The 20213-nt window shown below is 41.9% G+C and overlaps 1 protein-coding gene across 5 annotated transcripts in view; it reads left to right on the top strand.

Moving 5' to 3' along the window:
- The window catches only part of TLN2 (talin 2), a 469337-nt gene that overhangs the window by 186046 nt on the left and 263078 nt on the right, over positions 1–20213 (top strand). For all 5 annotated transcript variants that reach the window (XR_007133078.1, XM_047766192.1, XM_047766194.1 and 2 more), the window contains one exon: positions 16267–16339. The gene's annotated coding sequence lies outside the window, so the exon portion shown is untranslated. The remainder of the gene's footprint in view (positions 1–16266; positions 16340–20213) is intronic.

Genomic DNA, 20213 nt, shown 5'->3' with positions numbered 1-20213 from the left:
CTATTGCTCATCACGCCTGTGAATCAGTCAAACTTGCTTCATGTCATTGTAGGGGAAGGTGCCAAACTCAGATGTCAAGGTGACACACTGTTGGGGCAGATGTAGTTCCTGGATCTTCTCAAGCATGACCACATGTGTGTACAGCCAGCTAGTCTTGCTTCCTTAGAAATCTTAAAGAAAAGCCTCAATTCCTTTGGAATTGTCGATTTACCTTTAAAGCCTTAGGCATTGGAATCATTTAAACACACTTGCAGAGTTTCAAGTTTGTTGCAGTACTGGCATCAAACTAACACAATTAGATTATGAGCAATGTTCTCTACCTTCATGTATTGCCTCTCATTTATTTATTTTTAATTTTTAATTGGAAATTGGAAACACCTGCCAAAGTGGAAAAACAGTATGAGCTCCCCGGTACCCATCACTCCACTTCAGTGATTATTAATACACAACCCATTTTGTTTCATCGAGAACTCCTCCTCCACTCACTTAATTAGTTTGAAATCAGTCCTCAGCATTGCATTTTGTCTGTATATATTTCAATATGTAACTCTTTTAGATTGGGCTTTTTTTTTCTTAAGCATAATTAGCATCTCTAAAAATTAGTGAACCAGTATCCCACCTCAAAATGCCTTTGATCAAATATCTGTTTCATTTAGTTGACATGCCTCTTAGGTCTCGTTGGTCTACTGGCTGCTCCTCTTCCTCTAACCATGGTGTTCAAGGGCAGGACAGGTACTGGAAACCATCTTTCATTGTCTTGGTGTCTAGTGTGTTGCCATGTGGAGGTGGTGCTCCCAGTGCCTAATCTGGAAGTAACATAACAGGTACCTGCCCTCTTCTAGGTATGTGAGTTCTTCCTTCCTTGTTCTCTGGCTTGACACAGGGCACAGTCATTTCCTCAAGAGAAACACTCAGCTGGCAGGTGCCTTGAGTTTCCTGGCAGCCTCTCGGCACACATCCGCGCTTAGGTGGGCTGCTGTCAGCCTCCGCTCCTCTGTCCTTAAATGATGGCTTTTTAACCTGTTCTCTGTTGGACTTTTTAATGCCAGCATGTGCGGTAGCAGCCAGAGGTCTGAGTACTTAAAAATGGAGTATCTAGAAGACCAAGTATCCTGTGAGTGACAAAACAGCCCAGAATGCTGCTTTCCAACCTTTTGTTCCAGACTCCCTTGTGGCCTCAGGCTTTCCTTAGTCCCTTTTGCCCTGGTGGGCCTCCTTGGGGACGGGTTCCTTCTCCCACACACCCTGAGGTCTGGAGGAGGGATCTGATGCCCTGCTGCCACCTGCAGGTCCATCACCTCCTCCTGCTACGCCCCTCCTTGCCCAGAGGCTCCTCCCCCGCAGTGTGCTGTCCCTGGTGCTCAATGCCAGGCTTCACCAAGGAGCTGACCCCTGCCTCTGGGCCTTCCCACCTCCCTAGGCTCCTCAAGGACTGGAAGCTGCAGGGCCCCTGCAGGTGTGCCTATGACATCCCAGCTGACTCTTGATTGGCTCTCGGTCAAGGCCATGCCTCCTAGTTTCCATATCCACAGCCTGAGGCAGGTGTTGGTTTTCCCAGAGGTAGAGCCCCTTTTGACAGTTGCTGTGCGCTCTCATGGCACCCCCACTCTCTGCCCTTTGACCTCACCAAAAGCTCCTCCTTTCCCTCCCACTCCTTTGGGCTCTTCTGCTGACACTGTCTCCTTGACTTGGGTGCCCAATGCCCTTGTCCTGAGCCTTGGAGAATGAAGGCCGCATGGCTTCCTCTGGGACCCCACTAGAGACTGACCATGCACACTGGCATCCATGGCCTCTGCGCAGCCTCTTCCCCCGTGATGTCCTTTCCCAGCTCCTGGTTCATACCCACCTAGGTTCTCACCTCACTGTACCTTCTGCCTGCACCCACTTTTCATAGAGAACACCCATCCCATCCTGCGTGGAAAGCAGAGGTCCCTGAAGTGCCACCTTTCCCGCTCTGTCCCTGCCAGTGTCCAGTGCGAGGGGCACTCTGGGATGGAAAAATCTCCCTCTCCCTGTCTCCCCAGGACCTCCTTTTTCCAGGTGTCTTCCCTCCTCCCTTGGGCTGTGGTTTCTCCTTGCCTTCAGTCTACAACTTGCCCAAATCCCTGAATTCTTTAGCATCAAAACACACCCTTCCTGTAACCCTGAGGGATATGTGTTATTACCACTTAATACAGATGAGAACACTGAGGCTGCGAGGGGAACCAGCTGCCCAGGCATGAACAGCTGGTGACGGCTGGGAGTGTTGATGCCTGACTCCTTGCCCAGCTCTTGACCTTGGGTCACAGGCACCAGGAAGGACGCAGCCGTCTTAGGAGCCTCTCTATGGGCTGGTGCAGGGCTAAGGAAGCAGTTTTGAGACCAGATGTAATTGAAGCGACTGCCAGTGCGAATCATTTGATGCTTAATCTGCTTAGCTCTTTGCTCCTTGGTATTTTGGGTACCATCTGTCTTGCTGTCTTGATTGTGAATTCTTCAGGGGCTGCCTCTTCATTTTTCTGTCCCTCAGAACATTTTGTATATGGTTGGTGTTTACTCAGGGGCTCTATACTCACCTAGAAATTTTTAGCTTTTAACTTCAACCTAGAAGGCTTTTTAAAAACACCAGTACTTGATTTTCGTGTGTATTTAATGAACACTGACATTTTTGTTTAGTTGACACATAATCATTCCGCACATGAACTTCAATTTGTTTGTTTATTTATTTATTGCTTTTTAGGACCGAACCCATGGCATATGCAAGTTCCCAGGCTAGGGGTCAAGTTGAAGCTGTAGCTGCCAGCCTACACCACAGCCACAGCAATATGGGATCCGAACTGCATCTGCAACCTATACCGCAGCTCACAGCAGTGCTGAATCCTTCATGTACTGAGCGAGGTCAGGGATAGAACCCACATCCTTGTGGATACTAGTCGGGTTCGTTTCCACTGTGCCACAACAGGAACTCCAGCTTATGTGTAATTGAATATTCAGTCAGGACTCATCACTTGTGTATTATATCACAATGTGGTTTATAATCCATGGCATTTTATAATTGAGGAAATATGTCTTGTAATTGAGGAAATACGGTGTTGTAATTACAGGGGTAAAATGATTATAGACCCTAATCCTAGCTATGCAGTGGAAATACTTCTGCTTTACTCGCCCTCTCCTAAGTGGTGATTTTTCCTCCTAAAAATGTAGCTTTAGCCCCCCCTTTTCCTTTGATTATTTTCTGCTTCCCAACTCCTACAAATGTAGAATTAAATGATGAGAAAAATGGAGGATTCCAGTGAGCTGGTTTAGTGTTTCTGAAAAGAATCATCGTAGTGTAATTTATACTTTGTTTTGGGCTGACCTACTTTTGTATGTCAATAAAAAATACCATAAAAGTGAAATATTTGAAAAAAGACATGCAATATATAAGCACTTTTATTTTTATTACATTCAACCAATGTAAATAGTTTGTCAGATTGCTATGAAAGTTTCCAAATGTTTACTCTCAATTTCTGTACTTGGGCTATTGCAGACCAGTCACTAACTACTTATAGGCAGACCACCCTGGGGATAGCACTGGGCTAGACAATGGAGGTTTACTTAATTCGATTTCCATGCAATTTTTTTTGACCAAACTTACTTGATTTCTAATGATCCCAAGGAAACACAGCTGGGAAGCACCTTAAAGTCTAGTGATGTTCAGAGGTCAGGTGGAATATTTGTTTGACTTTCCTTTAAAAAAAAAAAAATCAGTGTTCAATCCTCAGTTTAATCAGATGTTTATTGTTTCATCCATTGGAAACCAAAAGGAGGTAGATAAGTGGCTTTCCTCTTGGTTTACAGAGAATGCCCAGCCCTCCTTTGTCTTGTAGTAGTAACACGGGTTTGAATATTTTCTCAGCTGTGTAGAGTGAAATTCTAATACTCAAGGTCATAACAGCCAAAAGAAATGTTATATTCTGATTGTGAGATAAAAAAAATAGGGGTTGGAAATTGCTTTTTAAATAGCACAGCATTTAAATGTTTTGACTCTCAGTCTGATGGGGGTCTGTCTGGTGATTACGTGATATGTTATGCTCAAGGTAGCTGTGATTGTCTTACTGGAACACTTAAATTAAATATTTAAATCTTAATGGGAATTGGCAGGAACCATTAGGGGAAGTGTACAAAATAATTTGAAAGAGAAGTCCAAGTGAATTAATTTTAGTTCTAGGGTTGTATTCGAGTAACATCAGTTATAAGTGAGTTGATAAGAGATAAATAGGTTTATTTATGCTGTTGTGAAAGAGTTAGACCCTAGAGAAGTACTGTACTAGAGATATGAGACAAATGTGTAATTTTATTTAATTGAAAAAATTTTGGCCAGGAGTTCTCATTGTGGCGCAGCGAATCCGACTAGGAACCATGAGGTTGCAGTTTCGATCCCTGGCCTCGCTCAGTGGATTAAGGATCCTGCGTTGCCGTGAGCTGTGGTGTAGGTCGCAGACACGGCTCGGATCTGGCCTTGCTGTGGCTCTGGTGTAGGCTGGCAGCTACAGCTCTGAATAGACCCCTAGCCTGGGAAATTCCATATCCTGTGGGTGCGGCCCCAAAAGGACAAAAGACCAAAAAAAAAAAAAAAATTTATTTTTGGCCACCCCCTAGGTATGTTGAAGTACCCAGGCCAGGGCTCAAACCCACGCCACAGCAACAATCCGAGCCACTGCAGTGATATCACTGGATCCTTAAACCTGGCACACCACAAGAGAACTCTGAGACACGTACAATTTTAAATTTACAAGTAGCCGCATTAAAAAGCGTGAAATTAATTTTAACATTTTATTTCACTCAGCATATGCAAAATGTTAAAATTTCAAAATATAATAGAAAGTTGGTTAATGATGTATTTTATATTCTTTTTGTATTAAGTCTTCAAAAATTGGTGGCCTTTACGCTTATTGCCTGTCTGGACTTGAATTAGCTACAAGTGGATCGTACAGATAGAATCAAGGTCTGAGGTGAGGTGGAGAAGTAGCACAGTTACATGAGGAGTTTTGTATTTGAGTTAGGATTTGGTCCATAGTCATTTAAGTGATTTCACAGTTACCTTAGAGGGGACAGCAATGCACCCTCTAAGGAGTCCTCCCCTCCCCAAAGGCCTCTGGACATCTGCACCAGTGGTTTTCAGCAGGTCATTTCTGTGGGCAGCCTGCTTCATCTTATCCAAGGGCACGGAGGGATCGAGAGAATTTCATGTACTTGTTCCACAAGGGCAGAGACCAAGGGAGAGAGTCAAGCAGGACACTGTTTTGTATTTTTCATTTTTTATTTGAGATCAAAGGAAAAAACCAATAATAGAATGATTTTTTTTTTTTCTTTTTTAAATAAAAGGGTCATATGGTAGGAAAGTTGTTCCTGGAGAAGACTTTGCTATTTGAATACTATCTACGTACTGATTTTATTTTTGACAAGGAGAGGCACCTTTACTCTGGGTAGTGACAGAAAACATAGAAAAGGGGAGTAGGCTCTCCTGGTTGTGCCCATGCAGGTGAACTGGGAGCATCTGAGCCTTCATGTCCTGATTTCCTATTTGGCAACAGAGGTGTAGGGGCCGGGGGTGTGGCGGTGTCCTGCCTATAGTCATCCAGACAGCTCCTGTGCTGCCAGGAATCAAACACAGGCCTGCTGGGTCTGTCTTGGGTCATCTGTGTCTTGATGTATGCTTGGGAACAAAGAGAATGAGAGGCCTACAACTGTATTGGGTAAGCATAGGGTTTTAATTTTTTTTTGTAATGGTACACAGCTTTATTAAGCATTTTTCTGATTTGAAAATACTAGTTTTATAAAACAGTATATTGAAATGGTATGATAGCTGGTACTGGTTCAAAATGGAAGATTCACACAAGGAAGTAAGAGGTCTGGATGAAGTGAGAGTGACTGTGAATTGATAAGTGTTGAAGCGGAGTGATGAGTATTTGGGGGTTCATTATTCTCTTTATTATCTGAGTTTTGTAGTAGAAAGCTTTAGGTATTAAGATGGTGCATGAGGTTGTAAAGAAAAGCTCTGAAATTCCATTGCCTGAAAATAACTGCTATTAGCTTGAAAACATCACTTGAAAACCATCTCCTGGAAATTCCATCATGTGAAAGTGTCTTGAAGGAATACAGGAAAGGCTTGAGTCTTGATCTTGCTCGTATGGAGATTTTATTCTTGTTCCAGAGCCCAGTGATCACACATGCAGAGAAGAAAAAAGTCAATGTTTTACCCTTGGCCTTTATGCTTATGTGGTCCTTAGGTTGGCTTGTGATGGAGGTTCTCCTGCCTGTCTCCAGAGGGAGGTGAGCCTTGCAGGACCCACCTTGCCCATGTGCATTCAGTGTGAGTGTAAGGGAACAAGGATGCCACTGGCCATGAGTGACTCAGCGCCAGTCTCTGTGCCCGGCTATTGAGAGTTCTGTATCAGCTGGAGTTGGAGAACCTTGAGGAACCAGTATTAGAAGAAATATAATATGATATCATGAATTCCCAAATTATGCAGAGAAACCCCAGACCCATGCAAACAGGAGAGTAGGTAAACCGTGTGGGAAGGAAGGCTGCCTGGGAAAGGGGGACCTGGAACGACAGTTCAGGAAGGAGGACACATATGAATGAGGAGAATTGATTTATTTTCAAAATGTTCTAAGAGGAGGAGGCAGTTGTGGTGACAAAAGAACTGTTTGTTGTGGAGTATTTTGGTTTTGAATGCAGTGTACATAAATGAATCTGTAGAGAGGAATCCTTGACCAGTTGAGCAAAGATAGGAGGGATTTAGCCTTTTACAAAATGTGTTAGGTGGCAATTCATGAAAACCAGATTGCATGTAGTAAGAGATATTAGAACAGCAAAATTGCTCTTGAAAGATGAATTTTGAGGGCTTCAATAGCTACTAATCAGAGCCAAGTGATGACAGGTTCTTGTTGATAAGAAAAAAAATAAATGTCCCTGATTTCCACATTACGTAGCTAATTTATTCTCGATTAGCAAAACCATCCTCCCAAAGGGCCCCATGTTCTTGTTGGTAACACCTAGTTTAAGTTGTCCAGAGGCTGATGAAATCCCACTATGCACCTTGATTCTTCCTGTTGCTTTTATGGTGTCCTGTTGGCCAGTGGCACCTGGGTATCCAGGCTTTGAGGGCTGGAGGAGTGGGCCATTATGCATGTTTATAGGAGTTCAATATGTTTCCTGTATAGGAAGCCCACTCCTTCTGGTGGCAGCCCTGGGCTGTTCCATTGTAGTTGATGGGTGTTTCACTCGCACAGAACATTAGATGGTTTACCTCCTGAGGAGGTAGGTGTCTTCGCTCTATGTTCTTCATTTGAATTATTTCAGGATAGAAGTTCTTGAGGAGCTAGTAGAGAGGAGTAGCCCTCAAATTAAAGGCTGACGTGGCAGTGAGAATAAATTTGGGGGACGATACTTTTCGTAGGGTCACATCTAGCAGGTAGGAGCTCTGCATGGGAGCTCCTGTTAACCTTACTACTCTGCCATGTGCAAGTGATATCCAGCTGGCTGTTGGACCCCAGTCCCCCATCACCACTTACACAGACCAGCCCACCTTGTCTCACTATAAACCTCTTGCCAGACTCTGCCATAGGAGTTTGCCTGGCTTCCGTGCCTGGAAGCCAGCTATGGCACCGCCTCATCTTTTTTATTTCTATTTGCACAGACCTTATATTTTTAGAGTGTTTTTATGTTCACAGCAAAACTGGGCAGCAAATAACCACAGTTCCCACATACCCACTGTCCACGCACAGGCACAGCCTCCCCTGTTATCAGCATCCTTCACAAAGGGCACATTTGTTACAACTGATGAACCTCCATTGACAGATCATAATCACTTAGGTTCATACTGTGTGTTAGGATTCACTCTTGGTGTTGGACATTCTAAGGGCTTTGACAAATGTATGGCAATGTGTGTCTACCATTGCTGTGTAACAGAATAGTTTCACTGTCCTCAAAATCCTCTGTGCTCTGCCTGTTCATCCCTCCCTCCCCACGACTTCTGGCAAGCACTGATCTTTTTACTATCTCCATAGTCTGGCCTTTTCTAGAATGTTATTTGGTTGGAATCGTGCAGTACGCAACCTTTTCAGATTGGCTTTTCACTTATAAGACTGTTTCCTCGATATCTTTCCATGGCCGGAGAGCTCATTTCTTTGTAGTGCCGAACAGCATTCCACGGTATGGGTGAACCGTCTTGCTTGCTTGGCTGCAGCCTCTCACCTCACCCTCTTATAAGAAATGCTCAGATAGTTGATGAACCATACCTGCCTCTCTGTGTGCCTCAGGTTGCACTGTTGGTTCCTATGTGACTCTGTGTTTTGCCACATGGTCCAAGGTTGGAGTGAGCCCAACAGATGTCCTTTAGGGGTTAGAATGGGGAATTGCTTCTCACTGTACCATTGTCTAAGCGTTAAACCTTTATTTGCTTTTGTAATGGGAAAAACAAGCATAGTCATGAAATAGTGTAGTTCCCTGATGGACAACAGGCCAGATGGGAGAGAAGCTTACTTAATGACAGTAGGTTTGTGGCAGGAGAGTGAGTCATCAGCCAGTTCCTGGGTCTGAAAGAGGAAAGGTGGGAGGGGAGCTTTAGCTGGGACCTTGACCTTGACCAGAAGGAGGCTCATAGAATGAGGCAGCCCCTTCTGTTCAGTGTGGGTATGCATGTACACACATGCACATGCCCCATGATGATCCTGTGCTAGACCCCAGCCTCCTAAAGCCCCCTCCTGTCACTCCTGGTGTATCAGAGTTATTGATCATACAAGATATATTTGTTAATTCTTCAGATATGTACTGAGCACTTCATGGGTGTTAGGAACTGTGCTCCGAGCTGAGGCAAGAACTCTGGGGGGAACCATGGCTTTTGCCCTCTGGGAGCAAGTTCCATGTGGAATATAGACTCTGAAATAGACTATTTCAACTTAATAGGGTAAATGCAGAAACAAAGGTGTGGCCCACTGAGGTCTCCTCGGAGTAGGTAGAACTGGATGGACCATCAGGGGAACAGAGGTATGGGGAGGCCGTTTTAGGCATAGAAGATGAGACGTCAAAGGGCCTTGCAGGAGGAACCGCCCAGATGGTGCAGGGTTCAAGGAAGAGTGTGAACTTGGTGGTGCTGGGTGCTCACTCCAGGATAGGCGAGGTGGGGGTTGGGGAGTGGGGTGAGGAGGAGAGCCCCAGGATATTCTTACAGCCTAGTAGCTAAGGACAAACTCTGTGGCTGTCCTGGATGGTTTGTTCTGGTCTAGAGGGGAGCTGGCAGGCAGGTCGGCTGGGCAGGGCTGCTGCAGTAGACGAGGCTGTAGCCCACTGGGAAGTTGGGAATTGCCAAATAGGAATATCCTGGCCTTTGACAGCTTTGTAGGAGGAGTGGGGATAGGAAGGGTCCAGTCAGTTTAATTTTCTGAATGATCAAGGAAGAACTAAAACACCATTTTCCTGCTTCTCTTCCCCTTAAGGAAAAGACAACACAGTTGTTAATTTTTTTAAATGCATTGTCCTATTTTAGTGAATTGAGTGTAGCAAAAACATTTGAGTTTTTATTTGTTCCTTCAAAGGTATTCCAACATCTCAGGGTTATTTTAAACATAATGCATAGAATACTGAAATTATAGGGTATTTCTTGGTATCTGAACTCCATGCTCAGTTGCCCTTTTCAGGGAATTGGTGATAAAAGTTCTGTTTTGGCCTAGTGGCTGCTTTCTAAAACATGAATATGATTCTTTTTGAAACTCTTCATAGCTGTGATTAATTGAAATTCTTAGTCATTTGCATGTTGGTTAATTGGGCTTTTATTGGGGGAAAAAATGGCTGTCGTTTTTTGGGAGTGTGTGGGAAGGAGAGTTGCAAAGCATCAGAAATTATGCTTTTCATGGGAATGAAATGGGCAAAACAAACTTTTTTGAGAATAAAGAAACTTAAAATTTATTTTAAAGCATTTCAGTGTCATTTTTAACATTAAACTGTAGCATGTATATTTTGGTCAGTTCCTAGAATGAGTTAATGATTCACTTGTATAAACTTATTTATTTGTTACTTTATTCATATAGTCAAATATTTGTGGGCATCCTTGGACTTGCACTGTTGAAAGTCTGGGGGAGTAGCCATGTACCAGGGTAGACTCCCTTGTTCTTCGGAAGCTTACATTCTAGCTACCCATATTACTAATTTAGTTTTGTCTGTATTTTTACATAAAGACATGTAAATAGATGAGAAGGGGAACGGTGAATTACTGAGCAACAGAGAATTCATGGCATCTCTCAAGTTGTCCAGTTGTGAAAAGCATACAAAGACTGAAGAAGGAGTTCCCATTCTGGCTCAGCAGAAACGAGACAGACTAGTGTGCATGAGGATGCAGGTTCAATCCTTGGCCTCGCTCATGGGTTAAGGGTCCAGCTTTGCCCTGAGCTGTGGTATATAGGTTGCAGATGCATATATATTGAGAATCTTTTTTTACATGTAACATCTCTTTCTAGTTTGCTGGAATATTGCTTTTAGAGGTATAGGGAGGGATTTCTAGAGCCTTTCTTTCTGCCTGCAAAGGGCAGGGTCATTTCTCATCTTTGAAGACCTTGGGCATCAGTGCTCAGAACTTGGCTTCACTGAGTTTCCTTTGACCCAAGGACCTGTGAAAAGAGAATTGGGCATTTTTCCTTAGGGTCAGATACCTTCTGACATAGTAGAGCTGAGCTCTAATCATTGGGTTGTGCTTTCAATGAAAATGTTCTCAAGGTTTCAATTAAAAGAAATTTTTGGCAAGTGCTAAAAGTTGGAAGTTGGAAGAATTTTGTTTTCACAGTTTTTCCTCTTTTCTCTCTTTGGCTCTTTCTGTCTCTCTTTTACGGCTACTGAAAAATTGCTTGGTTTCTTTCTTCTGGGATTTTGTTTTTTAGCAATTGGTCATAAATGTGTCAAATGTTAGTGATAACTTCAATCTAAGAATAGTATATTCTGCTCATCTTCAGCTAAATCTAGTGGATGTCCTGCTGCCTTGCCTGGTCTTACCTTATAAAAAGTACTTTTGTTAACTTTGGGCTGCCAGAATACTTGGGGTGGTGCCCATGTGGCCATCTGTGGATTTTTATGTTCATGCAGTTGGTACCAGGGCAAAGCTTGAGTGTGGTGTTACACTGTCACCCATCTTTTAGTGAAATGTTAGGACAGATGTGTTCTTGGCTGCTTGGGGTCTGACCACATAGTGAGATTTCAGCCATTTGCTTTGTGCAGATCTTTCATGGCTCGAGACCCCCTTGCCTCCCCAACTTAGCCTTGTGATCCTATGGGGATTATGCCAAGTGAAAGGTGGAAAACAAAGAGTCCATAAGACTCTTGTGCTGAAAAAGTGACTTGTATGGTCTCAATTAGATTACTTAATATGTGTTTTGCTTCTTTAATGCTGTTCAGGTGATACGGTAAGAGTCATACCATTCACTAAACGCTTTCTGGGCTCCAGGTACTGTATTGGGGAATGTCACCCTTATGGTCTCATTTCATTTCTTAATCTGAAATGTCAGAGTATGACTTTCTCTGCTCTGGTGATGAGTTACCTGGGCCTGCCTTCCAAGGAAGTAGGATGTGGTTTGGGATGCAAAACATTTCATTTTAGCCAGCATTTTTTGCTGCTTTTTGGTCACATCTATGTTTGCCTCTCAAAATACTCCAGAAAAGGTAGCACGTGGGAGCTGCTACGTGACTTCTCATCTGATCTAGAGAAGGCCACGTTAAGGCAACATCTTAAAGTAATAGGCTCCTGGTAGCTTTAACATAAGTTTCTGTTGAATTGAAAGGGATTACTCATTATTCATTATTCAAATAAGCATTTACCAGGAGTGGATCAAGAAGATGTGGTACATATACATAATGGAATATTACTCAGCCATTAAAAGGAACGAAATACTGGCATTTTTAGCAACATGGATAGACCTAGAAATTATCATGCTAAGTGAAGTCAGTCAGACAATGAGACACCAACATCAAATGCTTTCACTGACATGTGGAATCTGAAAAAAGGACAGACTGAACTTCTTTGCAGAACAGATGCTGACTCACAGACTTTGAAAAACTTACGGTTTCCAAAGGAGACAGTTCAGGGGGTGGGGGGATGCGCTGGGGTTGTGGGATGGAAATCATGTGAAATTGGATTGTGATGATCATTGTACAAGTATAAAAGTAATAATTTCATTGAGTAATTAAAAAAAACGCTAAAAAAATAAAATAAGCACTTACCTACATTGAAGTAGGTAAACATCTTATGTAGAGACATGTTTTATCCCAGGATTCTCTAGGGACCTTGCTCTGATCAGGCAGCCATGAGTGTCTACCACTGGGAAGTTTCCAGCACAGATCCCACTAAGCTGGCGCTCAAGCAAGACTATGTTTACTCTTGAGAATTGGCTGATGGCTGTAAATAGAGTATTGCCTTTAATCCTCATAATGGCCCCTTTCCTGGATGTTATTACAGGGGAGGAAACTGAGACACAGGGAGGTGAAGGTACACGGAGGCCAAATGACTAATAAATGATGGACCTGGATCAACCACTTTGCTTTGAACCACTGTGTTATGGCCTCCTCCCAAATACATTGTTTAACCTTCGTAACTCTTAATGCATCTCAGCTTCAAATGGGGACTTGCTTGGCTCCCCATCCATTCATTTAGAAAGATGTCCCTTCCCTGAGCAGGAGTCCAAACAGAGAGGCCAACAGTTGGCAGTGCGTGGCCTGGGGGTTTGTCTGGGTTATGCCCTGGAGGCGCAGATACGTAGTTAAGTCTTTGAAACTCATCTTTGAAATTGTATGGTGGATCTTGGCCTTTGCCTACCTTCTAGGGAAATTTGTGTGGGGAGGAGAGGCCTTCAGGAGATGAAGGTGGATTAATTGGATTTGTACTTGACATCCAGCACACCTGGAAAAGGATTTGTTTATCTGTGGCTTATTAGCCAGGTTGACAATTATGGTATTATGAGGATTTGTGTATTATATGGAACTTCTGAACTTTTAAAAATAGGGCAGTGAGAAGAATAAATTTGTTTGCTGGAGATAAGTTGAACATAATGGGCCTATTAGGGGAATACATTTCTGTATTTCACAGTCTAAGTAGAAATAAAAGCTTTTCATCTATAAATATAATTCAATAAAAATAAATCTATGAAGTGGTTAAAACATGATAATGGAGACTATTTTAACCATAGAAATGGCCCATGTGGACAAATTAGTCCCCCGATCCCGCCTTTTTTTTTTTTTTTTTTTTTTTAAGGGCTGCACCCATGGCATATGGAGGTTCCCAGGTTCCCAGGCTAGGGGTCAAATCAGAGTTGCAGCTGCTGGCCTGCACCACAGCCGCAGCCATAACCACAGCAATATGGGATCTGAGCTGCATCTGCGACCTACATTACAGCTCACCGCAACACTGGATCCTTAACCCACTGAGCGAGGCCAGGGATTGAACCTACATCCTCATGGATGCTAGTCACATTTCATTGCCACTGAGCCATGATGGGAACCCTCAAGTCCCCTTTGTTTTTGTTATTCAAATAGCCTTTTCAACAATTCTCATAGTCAGGAATGAACACCCCCGTATCTTGATGTAGTGTTTTTGCCTTTATTATACCTGCTTTGAGCTGATGTTTCAGTTACCTCTGCCATAGGTCATAAATATATGACATTGCCTATGATAAATCTTCATGTGACTATAAGATTTACTGCTCTTTTTTCAGATGGGATGGGGTGATTGATAAGGTGGAAAACAAAAGCACTGTATTACATGGAATTCCTTTATTCACAAGTAACAAGCTCACTTGAGTTAGCTTAAACTAAAAAAAGAGAGAGAGATTTATAATAAGATACAAGTATACTAGGAACTAAAGGCAAGGATGAAGTGACCCTCAGGAATGAACAGGAACCAGAGAGGAGGAAGGGAACTCTCTAATCAGTGTTCACAACACGCACATGGTGACACAAAAGTCACTAGAGGAGGAGAGAAGGCGACAGAAGGAAAGTAGCAGTCTATGCAGTGTATCACTTTACACTCAAGCAAGAGATTAAAAAATTTTGCTCCATTGCATTCTTCAGAAAAATAATTTGTGCACATTATATGAAATTCAAAGAGTAAGAAAAGCAGAAATTCTTTAAATTTTAAATTTCTTTTTTCTTTCTTTTGTGTGTGTGTGTGTGTCTTTTTAGGGCCACACCCGCAGCATATGATGGTTCCCAGGCTAGGGAATGAATCAGAGCTATGGCCCCTGGCCTACGCCAGAGCCACAGCAATGCCAGATCTGAGCCATTTCTTCGTCCTACACCACAGCTGATGGCAATGCCGGATCCTTCACCCACTGAGCAAGGGCAGGGGTCAAACCTGTATCCTCATGGATGCTAGTCAGATTCGTTTCTGCTGAGCCATGACAGGAACTCCTAAGTTTCTGATATCCAGGGACAACCATAACTATTTTAATAAGCTTTCCTCTGGACATGTATAAGGATATTCAGGAACACACAGGTGTACACACAGAAATGGAATCATGCTGTGCATGGTCATTTACCTGTTCTTCACCCAGAAGTGTATCGTGGATCTTTTCCTATCGATAAATGTCAAAAAATACATGTTTACCTAACATCTCTTATTTGTGAAACTTTAGAATGTTTACTGCCTATCCCCCCCATGATTATAAACAGTGCTATGTATTTAGATCTTTGTGCTTTCACAATAATATACTTGGAGCAGATTCTTGGGGGAAGGATTGCTGGATCAAAGGGTGTGCCACTTCACATGCTGACATAATTGCCTAAGTGGCTACATCACGAGCCATGTCCTTACAAGGGCTACTGTCAGTCTTGAACATCATTGCCAAACTGACAGGTAAAAAATAAGATCTCAGTTTTCTAAAGTTGGGTTTTTCTATTGTTAGGTTTGTTACTATGCTATTTCTTTTTTTAAAGTTTTATTGGAGTCTAGTTGATTTGCAAGGTTGTGATACTTTCTGCTGTATATCAAAGTAACTCAGTCATACATATACATATATCCATTCTGTCTCAGATTCTTTTCCCACATGGATTATCATAGACTATTGGGTAGAGTTCTCTGTGCTATACAGCAGGTTCCCCATTGGCAATCATTCCATACTGTTTCTTCTCATGGAAAAGTGTGCATACTGTTTCTTCTCATGGAAAATTTATTAATGTGCTTTGTCTGTTTTGAGGGGGAGTATTAATTTCCTCACTGACTTTTAAGACATTTCCGCATAAGAATAGCAGACTTTCATATATCTCTTGTATAAATATTTTAGCTAGTTTCTTATTTTATCATCTTTGACCAAAGTATCTAGGTTAATTTGTTCTTTGTTTTTATTTTTGATTTGTTTTTGCTCTTTGCATATTTGAGATTTTAAAAAATGTTGCCAGCCAAATGTCTCAGTCCTTGAATTTCAGATTTTGATGTCAAGGTTAAAAAGATCTTTCCTATCCCTGTATTGTGACACTATTCATCTGTATATTCTTCAAGTACTTGTTTGATTATATTTTGTGGTTTTTTTTTCATCTTTAAGTTGATTAGATTGCATGTCCTTGGCCTGTTTCATATGAATACTTATTTCTCTAGCTGCCTGTTTATTCTGTTCCACTGGTTCATACGTACATTCTCATTCAGACTGTTGTTTAATTGTGGCTGGCCCATTTGGTTCGTTTCTACAATTGATCATGCTGTTTCTCTGCTTCAAATTGGGCTTGCCTGGATAAGGTGCTAAATGGTCAATTTTCAGTGCCTCAGAGACCTGTGAGAGAGATAAGAGCAGTTAAAGCAAGACGGGACCACTTCACAAGCATGTTACAGGAACTGAGGAGGAAAAAAACCAAGAACAAGACAAGAGCTCACAAATGCTGACCGAAAAGAATCAGAGTTCAGTGTCTGTGACTTTGTTTTATATATTGGTGGGGGCAGGGAGGAGGATGCGTATACTTGATCTTTGTTTAAATTCAGAGCCATTAAGCATTCCTATAACAGGGGTGAAAAATAATGTGTTTTGCTTCTTTGCCAACTGTAACATAATTTTCATCTTCGACATAAGTGTCTTGGGACCACAAATTCCCTGTTGGTAAAGAAAATTTCCAGCCCATGTGTTGCAGCGGAAATTCATTGTTTCCTGAGTTATTTCCTTTCATGCTTAGTGTGGAGGAAATGACCAAATGTATAGATTGAGGTGATTTTTTTTTTTTTTTTGAAAACTGATGTCTGTAACATTACTTGATTCTGATGATTTTTGTTACTGTTTTAGGTATTGCTGAAGGCTTCTCAGATGCTCCAGGATATCTTCAGGGAAATTGATTTTACATAAACTGAGAATTTAGGTGAGTCCCTAAAAAAATACTTCATTATCAGTTGACTGCCCTCCTGAATTGGTCAAGTTTTAAAGAGTATTAAAACATCACTTTACATTTCCTCATGGTTCTGTGAGGTCCCCTGATCTTACTACTTCCATTGCTGTTTGATTTTCTACCCGAAAACTTGGTGGGGTGATAGTAGGACCTAGAAGAGGGGAGGTATAGCTGGTTTTTTACCTTATTGCATTCATTCATTTGCATATGTTTGCTTCATAATTTCAGGGAAGGGGAGTGCTGGATAAGGAGTTAATGCAGAAACTTGGATTAATCTTTGTGCTATAACCGTCGGGGGGTTCCAGGGATGGTACACAATTGCTCTAGCATGAGATGAAGTAAACTTTGGTTGCAAGTGATTGGTTTTTCCCATTTGGATGTCCCAATTATAGCTGTAAGCTTCCAAGTTGTGTGTATGAGGTACCCTGGGCAGGGACAAAAGGCAATCTTCTCTAGGTCTTGGCTGTGCCTCAATACATCTGACAAGTTAAAAAGGATAGGTTTATGCTCTTAACCTCAAAAACTGTGTCATGGTGCGCCATCTAGACCAATTTTGTTCTTGATCAGCTGTACAACTGGGGACAGGTTCATTCTTGCCAGTCTCCATGTCCTTATCTGTAAAATGCAGAGGCTGGCCCAGCCTTGTCATCCCCACACTTTTAGATTTTGGGGAATAAGAAAAAAAAAAAAAATTCAGAATCAATTTTCAGAACTAGATATTTAGTCTATATATAAACAAAGTTGATAATTGTTTCAGCTGGATAAGTGCATGGTAATTCTCTCTATATATGTGCTAATCTCTCTATTTTGTGTTAAGAATTTTTCATAAAGAATTTTCAAAAAATAACTACCATCTACTACCATCATTTCATGAAAGAAGAACTATTTTAATACTAAATGGAAAGTCATGAATTCGGCTTTAGATAGTATGTGTTTAGCATTGCAAAAAAACTCACTTCCTTCCTCTTTCTCACTTCTCTGCTGACCACTGACTATTAGCCATGAACTATCCAGCACTGGCCTGAGGACTGGTGTTTGAGAAGTTTTAGGGTATGTGACTACAAAGCTCTTTCGCCTCTAAAACTATATCATTTCTCTGAAGCAGGAAAGAATTATATGCTAGTTATACATTGAGTATTTCCAAAAAGACTTGTGACAGCTAGCATGGTTGAACACAGAAGTCAGAGGTTAAATGAAAGACAAGGGATTGTTCTGCTGGGAAACCCAAATAGAAATGGCTCATCCATGTGAACGATAAATTTAGCTGTGAACCACCTTGGAGTCAGTGTAAATATGAAGACTTGACAGTGTGTTGAATTGTCTGATAAAAGTGTACAGAATCCTCCCTTTACACCACTGTGGGCAGCCTCTAGCCAGGTGGTATTTGACAGATTAGTGTCTGCCTGCCGTGTGGGGATGCTGAGAGTTAGCGGTGAGGTGGGCTGAACGTCTGACTCCAGGGACACAATTGCAAATGCCAAGTGCAAGGAGTGCAAGGTTGGGTAGGGGTCAAGGGTATGGCTAAGAGTTAGGAGCTAAGGGCTATGGGATCAGATGTACACAGGATAGGGAAGAGACAGGATAGGGAAGAGTAAAGGAGCTGTCTAGCCCTTGGATTATGTAGGTGTCTTGGCACAGATGTTGTCCTAGGAGGATCTCCAGACAGCACTAGATGGGCCAGTCTGGCTGAAGGGCCTGAGCACAGTGGGCAGGAAACATATATATGTATATATGTCTTTCCCATGGATTTCAGATCTTAAAGGAGCATGCCAGGTGGGTTCTTATGCCATGAGTCTGTGATAAACAGAAGATACTTCCTATTTATTTCTCCTTGGAGTGTGGGGATGTGTTTGAGGGGTAGGATGGGTGGAGGACAGAGGGAGTAATGGAATAAATTATTAGGATGGTGAAATAATGGAAGGAGCAGCAGTTCCACATATTTCAAGATGCCTGCTTAACTCTGACTGCTCCTGAAAGCTCTGTGAAGTTAAACCATGGTCTTTGTTGATTGCAGCATAGTGGTTCAGTCCTTTTGAAGTCCTCCTCCAGTGATTTCTGGCTTTCTTTTAACATTCCTATTTTTTGTTTTAACATTCCTATTTTCTGGGAAACTTAAATGAAATTTGACAGACTTACCTGGTTGTTTTCCCTTCTGTCAACCTAACGCTTGGTTTACTGCCTGATTTGTATGCTTCATTTGGATTGCTTCCACCTCGGGGATATTTATTTCATTGCCCTTTCTTAGGAAAAAGCAATATCAAACAGCAATGATGACAACAACAGAGATGTTTGTCTTAAACGTATAGGAATATGAGAGATGATCTGAAATATTGACTTTTTGGAAGTGTCTAAAGTCACGAATAAATGCTCGTGGGAACTTTTATTTTGACATAAATGAGAGGAATAGAATTGCTTTAAGGTATCTGGGTCAGTCCAAGTCTGAATACAATTTAAAGAATGAACACTGTAATCAATCAATCATTTCCTGAGCCTTTCAGAAGACCAGGCCATTCTGGGTGAGATGTTGTAGGGATGAGCAATTAAGAATTGGAGACAGCTGTGCTTCACAGGAATAAACATGATGCTTTAAAGAATTGCAGGCATGTGAGAGAGGAGAGAGATTGATGGAGAGTCAATGGATGGGAGCATATGATAAATGATTTGTGTAGAGTTGAACTTAATGACTCATGGTATAGTCCAGATTTGAGAATAAATGCGATATTCTGAACTTATCTCCATTTTCCCTGCAGGCTGGTAAGAAAAATATTTTAAGACGGCTTTTAAATGAAAAAACATTGTTTTTGGCTCTCTGGGAATTTTTAGTTCCCAGTGCTGTTTAGGGAAGGTATTGAGTCTGTAAAATCCATAGCTGTTTTTTTTACTTTGTATCAGTCATTTAAAGGCTCTGATGTCAGAAAAGATAAGTTGTTCTGTGCTTGCTTTTCTTCATTAAAAATGTAATCTGTTATGCACTTTTGTCTTCCTGCCATCCTCCATTAGCCGGATTCTCTACATTACTCTGCTTGTTGACTGTAGGCCTTGCCACTTGCCACCCCCTCTGGGCTCCCTGAGTGGCTGGGAGTCCTAATTAGCACCATCTTGCTGATGAGGGTTTCCAGACGTGTGCTGGGGTCCTTCTTCTGCTGTCTGTACTTGGTAAATGTTTCAGAACAACAATAACAATTTGCAGATTGTTTTCCATAATTAACTTTAATCCATGGGTGGTGTAGAATGTTTTGTTTCTTAAGCTTTGGGGCAAATTATGTTCATCAGTTAATGTCTTTCAAAGTTAAAGTGCCCTCCTGAAGAACTCAAGATGCGAGCCTTTTCTCCCTTAGAATTGATTCGATGGCATGGACTTAAAGGCTCCAGAATACTTGTGCCTGCATTGACCTATTCTCCTATCGAACATGAACCTTGAAAAATGACTCTTCCTTGGCTGTGAAGTCCCACGTCCTGAAGATCTAAGATGCCCATCAAAGCCTTTCTGTTCTGTTTACAACACACCAGAATTGGACAGCTTTCCAGAATCATAAAATGGCTGGTGCACTTGTAGCGTTTAAACATGACTTCACTAAGATTAAAATAAAGTAAACACACTGTTAGGCCAGCTGCAGTCTTCTCAACACACCACTATAAGGCCTGGTAGAAGTTGAGAAAAACCCTCCTGCTGTGATGTAAACAATGGTCTTATAGAAGATCTCTCATTAAAACAAGAATTTAAGTCAAAGTAATGCATGCAAGTGGCTGGAAATAGAAAACTCTACAGAAAAGCTTATAATGGAAAGGAACAAGTATCTTACCCTCTCTCTTCCTTCCCTTATTAGCCTTCCTTCCTGGCAGCAAC

Source organism: Phacochoerus africanus, chromosome 2, assembly GCF_016906955.1.
Source record: "Phacochoerus africanus isolate WHEZ1 chromosome 2, ROS_Pafr_v1, whole genome shotgun sequence".
In the NCBI taxonomy this organism is placed as follows: Eukaryota; Metazoa; Chordata; class Mammalia; order Artiodactyla; family Suidae; genus Phacochoerus; species Phacochoerus africanus.
The sequence above is the reverse complement of the archived record's forward strand: the minus strand, read 5'-3'. Positions and strand labels throughout refer to the sequence as shown.